Source organism: Cebus imitator, unplaced genomic scaffold (assembly GCF_001604975.1).
Source record: "Cebus imitator isolate Cc_AM_T3 unplaced genomic scaffold, Cebus_imitator-1.0 Scaffold92, whole genome shotgun sequence".
In the NCBI taxonomy this organism is placed as follows: Eukaryota; Metazoa; Chordata; class Mammalia; order Primates; family Cebidae; genus Cebus; species Cebus imitator.
The window spans coordinates 4,251,355-4,258,092 of NW_016107407.1; positions in this window are offsets into that span (position 1 = coordinate 4,251,355).

A 6,738-nucleotide genomic window follows, 5' to 3' on the forward strand; every position below is an offset into this window, starting at 1 on the left:
AGTGAGTCCCACACCTACAAAGACCAGCAAACTGAAACCCACTGGCTTGAGATTTACACAGACAGCACAGCAGTTTGAGCTCAACCTGTAACATCGAACTTGGTGTGGGGAGGAGCATCTGCCATTACAGAGGCAGTTCTAACTTTGCCTCTGTAAACAAAATCCCAAGGAAGTTTACACAGCAGCAGGGCAGAGCCAGTAGCTCAGCAATGCCTCTGCAGGCAGACTGTGAGAAGACTTCCTCCTTGCTGGGCAGGGCATCTCTGAAAAAAGGCAGCAGTCCATCCAGGACTTACAAATAATACCCCACCTTCCCAGGACAAAGAACTTGGGAAAAGGGACAGTCATGAGTTCTGCTGAAACAAACTTAAACATCCCTGCCCAGCAGCTCTGAAGGGAACAACAAAGCTTCCAGCACAACACGAGCTCTGATAAGGGACAGGCTGCCTCCTCAAGTGGCTCTTTGACCCCTGTATATCCAAACAGGCACCTCATACAGGAGAGCTCTGGCTGACATCTGGTGGGTACTCTTCTGGCATGAAGCTATCAGAGAAAGAAACAGGCAGCAATCCTTGCTGTTCTGTAAGCCCCACAGGTGATTCCCAGGCAAGCAAAGTCTGGAATGCACCTCTAGCAGTCCTGCAGCAGAGGGGCCTGACTACTAGAAGGAAAACTAACAAACAGAAAGAAATAGCTTCAACATCAATGGAAAGGACATCCACTCAAGAAACCCCATCTGAAAGTCACCAATCAAAGACCAAAGGTAGATAAATCCATGAAGACGGGAAGGAACCAGTGCAAAAAGGCTGAAATCACCAAAAATCAGAATGCCTCTCCTTCTCCAAGGGATCACAGTTCCTCATCATGAAGGGAACAAAACTGAATGGAGAATGAGTTTGACAAATGGACAGAAGCAGGCTTCAGAAGGTGGGTAATAACAAACTTCTCTGAGCTAAAGGAACACACTCTAACCCAATGCAAAGAAACTTCTAAAAAGGTTAGACAACAAGTTAAATAAAATAACCAGCTTAGAGAAGAACATAAACAACTTGATGGAACTGAAAAACACAGCACAAGACCTTCGCAAAGCATACACAAGTTTCAATACACAAATCGATCAAGCAGAAGAAAGGATATCAGAGATGGAAGATCAACTCAATGAAATAAAACAAGAAGGCAAGTTTAGAGAAAAAAATGTAAAAAGAAATGAACAAAACCTCCAAGAAATGTGGGATTATGTGAAAGATCTAATATACTTTTGATCAGGGTACCCAAAGGCGACAGGGAGAATAAATCCAAGCAGGAAAACAATCTTCAGGATATTATCCAGGAGAACTTTCCCAAATTTGAAAGGCAGGCCAACATTCAAATCCAGGAAATGCAGAGAAGACCACAAAGATATTCCTCAAGAAGAGCAACCCCAAGGCACATAATCATCAGATTCACCAGGGTTGAAATGAAGGAAAAAATACTAAGGGCAGCCAGAGAGAAAGGTCAGGTTACCCACAAAGGGAAGCCCATCAGACTCACAGAGGATCCCTTGGCAGAAACTCTACAAGGCCAAAGAGAGTGGGGACCAATATTCAACATCCTTAAAGAAAAGAACTTTCAACCTAGACTACATATCCAGCCAAACAAGCTTCATAAGCAAAGGAGAAATAAAATCCTTTATGTACAAGCAATTGCTGGGAGATTTCATCACCACCAAGGAGAAATAAAATCCTTTATGTACAAGCAATTGCTGGGAGATTTCATCACCACCAAGCCTGCCTTACAAGAGCTCCTGAAGGGAGCACTAAACACAGAAAGGAACAACTAGTACCAGCCAGTGTAAAAATGTATGAATGGTAAAGACCATTGACACAATGAAGAAACTGCATCAACTAATGGGCTAAACAATCAGCTAATATCAAAATGGCAGGATCAAATTCACACATAACAATATTATCCTTAAATGTAAATAAGCTAAATGACTCAATCAAAACATACAGACTAGCAAACTGGATAAAGAGTCAAGACCTATCAGTGTGCTGTATTGAGGAGACCCATCTCATGTGAAAAGACATGCATGACTCAAAATAAAGGGATGGGGAAGATTTACCAAGCAAATGAAAAACAAAACAAAACAAAAAAAAAGCAAGGGTTGCAATCCTAGTTTCCAATAAAACAGACATTAAACCAATGAAGAGCAAAAGAAACAAAGAAGAGCCTTATATAATGGTAAAGGGATCAATGCAAACAGGAGAGCTAACTATCCTAAATATACATGAACCACATACAGGAGCACCCATATATATAAAGCAAGTTCTTAATGATCTACAAAGAGACTTAGACTCCCACACAATAATAATGGGAGACTTTAACACCCCACTGTCAATATTAGACAGATCTACGAGACAGAAAATTAACAAGAATATCCAGGACTTGAACTCAGATCTGGACCAAGTGGACCAGATCTACAGAACTCTTCACCCCAAATCCACAGAATATACATTCTTCTCAGTACCACATCACACCTACTCTAAAATTGACCACATAATTGGAAGTAAATCACTCCTCAGCAAATGCAAAAGAAGGGAAATCATACCAAACAGTCTCTCAGACCACAGTGCAATCACATTAGATCTCGAAATTAAGACACTAACTCAGAACCGTACAAGGAAATGGAAACTGAACAACTGGCTCTTGAATGTTGACTGGATAAACAATGAAATGAAGGCAGAAATAAAGATGTTCTACGAAACCAACAAGAACGAAGACACAACATACCAGAATCTCTGGGACACATTTAAAGCAGTGTCTAGAGGGAAATTTTTAGCACTAAATGCCCATATAAGAAGTGAGGAAAGATCTAAAATCGACACTCTATTGCCACAATTAAAAGAACTAGAGGAGTAAGATCAAACAAATTCAAAAGCTGGCAGAAGACAAGAAATCACTAAGCTTGGAGCAGAACTGAAGGAGACAGAGACACAAAAAAAAACCCTTCAAAAAAAAAAATCAATGAATTCAGGAGCTGGTTTTTTGAAAAGATCAATAAAACAGATAAACCAATAGCCAGATGAACGAAAAAGAAGAGAGAAGAATTGAATATATGCAATTAAAAATGATAAAGAGAATCTCACCACCAATCCCACAGATACAAACTACCATTAGAGATTACTACAAACACCTCTATGCACATTAACTAGTAAATCTAGAAGAAATTGATAAATTCCTGGATACTACCCCCCGCAAGATTAAACCAGGAAGAAGGTGAATCCCTGAATAGACCGATAACAAAGTCTGAAGTTGAGGCAGCAGTTAATATCCTACTAACAAAAAAAAAAAAAAAAACCAGGTCCAGATGGGTTCACAGCCAAATTCTACCAGACATACAAAGAGGAGCTGGTACCATTCCTTCTGAAACTATTCCAAACAATCCAAAAAGAGGGAATCCTTCCAAAATCATTTTATGAGACCAACATCATCCTGATACCAAAACCCGGCAGAGACTCAATTCTGTGTGAATTTGTAAATAATCTTTTCATTCTCTCTAATAAACCCTACCATGACTGTNACGTACAAAGAGGAACTGGTACCATTCCTTCTGAAACTGTTCCAAACTACAAAAAGAGGGAATCCTCCCTAATTCATTTTATGAGACCAACATCATCCTGATACCAAAGCCTGGCAGGTGCAACAAAAAATGAAAATTTCAGGCCAATATCCCTGATGAACGTCAAAGTGAAAATCCTCAATTAAGTACTGGCAAACCGAATCCTACAGCAAATCAAAAAGCTTATCCATCACAATCAAGTCAGCTGCATCCTGCAGATGCAAGGCTGGTTCAACATACACAATGCTATAAATGTAATCCATTACATAAACAGAAACAAAGACAAAAACCACATTATCTCAATAGATGCAGAGAATGCCTTTGACAAAATTCAACAGCCCTTTATGTTAAAAACTCTTAATAAACTAGGTATCAATGGAATATATCTCAAAATAATAAAAGCTATTTATGACAAACCCATAGCCAATATCACACTGAATGGTAAAAAACTAGAAGCACTCCCTTTGAAAACTGGCACTAGACAAGGATGCCCTCTCTCACCACTCCTATTCAACATACTACTGGAATTTCTGGCCAGAGCAATCAGGTAAGAAAAAGAAATAAAAGGTGTTCAGTTAGGAAAAGAGGATGTCAAATTGTCTCTATTTGCAGACAACATGATTGTGTATTTGGAAGACCCTATTGTCACAGCCCAAAATCTCCTTAATATGATAAGCAACTTCAGCAAAGTCTCAGGATACAAAATTAATGTGCAAAAATCACAAGCATTCCTATACACCAATAACAGACAAACAGAGAGCCAAATCATGAGTGAACTCCCATTCACAATTGCTACAAAGAAAATAAAATACCTAGGAATACAACTAGTAAGGGATGCGAAGGACCACTTCAAGGAGAACTACAAACCACTGATCAAGGAAATAAAAGAGGACACAAAGATAGAAAAACATTCCATGATCATGGTTAGGAAGAATCAATTATCATGAAAATGGCCATACTACCCAAAGTAATTTATAGATTCAATGCCATCCTCATCAGGCTACCATTGGCTGTCTTCACAGACTGGAAAAACATCTTAAACTTCATATGGAACCAAGAAAGAGCCCGCATAGCCAAGAGAATCCTAAGCAAAAATAAAATAACAAAGCTGGAGGCATCACGCTACCTAACTTCAAACTATACTACAAGGCCACGGTGATCAAAACAGCATGGTAATCGTGCCAAAATATATAGACCAATGAAACAGAACACAGGCCTCAAAAGTGGCTTTTGACAAACCTGACAGAAACAAGCAATGGGGAAAGGATTCCCTGTTTAATAAACGGTGTTGAGAAAACTGGCTAGCCATGTGCAGAAAGCCGAAACTGGACTCCCTGCTTGCACCTTATACAAAAACTAACTCCAGATAGATTAAAAATTTAAACATAAAATCTAACACCACAAAAACTCCAGAAGAAAACCTAGGCAACACCATTCAGGACATAGGCATAGGCAAGGACTTCATGATTAAAACACCAAAAGCAATGACAACAAAAGCCAAAATAGACAAATCAGATCTAATTAAACTTAAGAGCTTCTATACAGCAAATGAAATAATCATTAGAGTGAAGCAGCAACCAACAGAACGGGAAAAAATTTTTGCAATCTACCCATCTGACAAAGGGCTAATGTCTAGAATCTACAAATAACTTAAATTTACAAGAAAAAAACAACCCCATCAAAAAGCGGGCAAAGGATGTGAACACTTTTCAAAAGAGACATTTACGCAGCCAAAAAACATGAAAAAATGCTCATCATCACTGGTCATTACAGAAATGCAACTCAAAACCACACTGAGATACCATCTCACACCAGTTAGAATGGCAATCATTAAAAAATCTGGAGACGACAGATGCTGGAGAGGATGTGGAAACAAGGAATGTTTGTGAGTGTAAACTAGTTCAACCATTGTGGAACACAGTGTGGCAATTCCTCAAGCATCTAGAACTAGAAATACCATTTGACCTAGCAATCCCATTACTGGGTATATTCAAAGGATTATAAATTGTCCGCTTATAAAGACATATGCACACATATGTTCATTGTGGCACTGTTTACAAAAGCAAGGACTTGGAACTAACCCAAATGCTCATCAATGATAGACTGGAAAAAGAAAATGTGGCACCTATATATCATAAAATACTATGCAGCCATAAAAAAGAATTAGTTCATGTCCTTCACAGGGAAATGGATGAAACCGGAAACCAACATTCTCAGCAAACTAATGCAAGACCAGAAAACCAAACACCACATGTTCTCACTCATAAGCGGGTGTTCAACAATGAGAACACATGGACACAGGGAGGGGAACATCACACACTGGGGTCTGTTGAGGGTGAGGGGTATTAGGGGAGGGATAGGAGGGGGTAGGGGGATTGGGGACGGATAACATTAGGAGAAATACCTAATACAGGTGACGGGGACATGGATGCAGCAAACCACCATGGCATGTGTATACCTATGCAACAATTCTGCACAACCTGTGTATGTACCCCAGAACTTAAAGTATAATTTTTAAAAAGGGACAGAGAAGCATATTATATAATGATAAAGAGGTCAATTCATCAAAAGAATGTAACACTTGTAAAAATATATGCTGCAAATACAGAAGAACTTAAAAACATAAAGCAAATATTAAATGTCTGAAAGAGGAAAATTAATAAGAAAACATTGGACTTGAACTATACTTTAGATAAAGTGAACCTAATAGATATATACAAAATATTCCATCCAACAGCACCAGAATTGCACACTCTTCTCAAACACATGCAGTCATTCTTTAGGAAATATCACATATAAGGCACAAAAATGCCTTTTCGAATTTAAGAAGATTGAAATCACATCAAATATCTTTTTTCACCACAATGATACGAATCTAGAAACAATAGCAGAATAAATTTTAGAAAATTCACAAATATATGGAAATGAAACATGGTCTTGAAAACCAATGTGTTAATAAAGAATTTTTTTTTTTTTTTTTTTTTTTTTTAGATGGAGTTTCGCTCTTGTTACCCAGGCTGGAGTGCAATGGCGAGATCTCGGCTCACCACAACCTCCGCCTCCCGGGTTCAGGCAATTCTCCTGCCCCAGCCTCCTGAGTCACTGGGATTACAGGCACGCGCCACCATGCCCAGCTGATT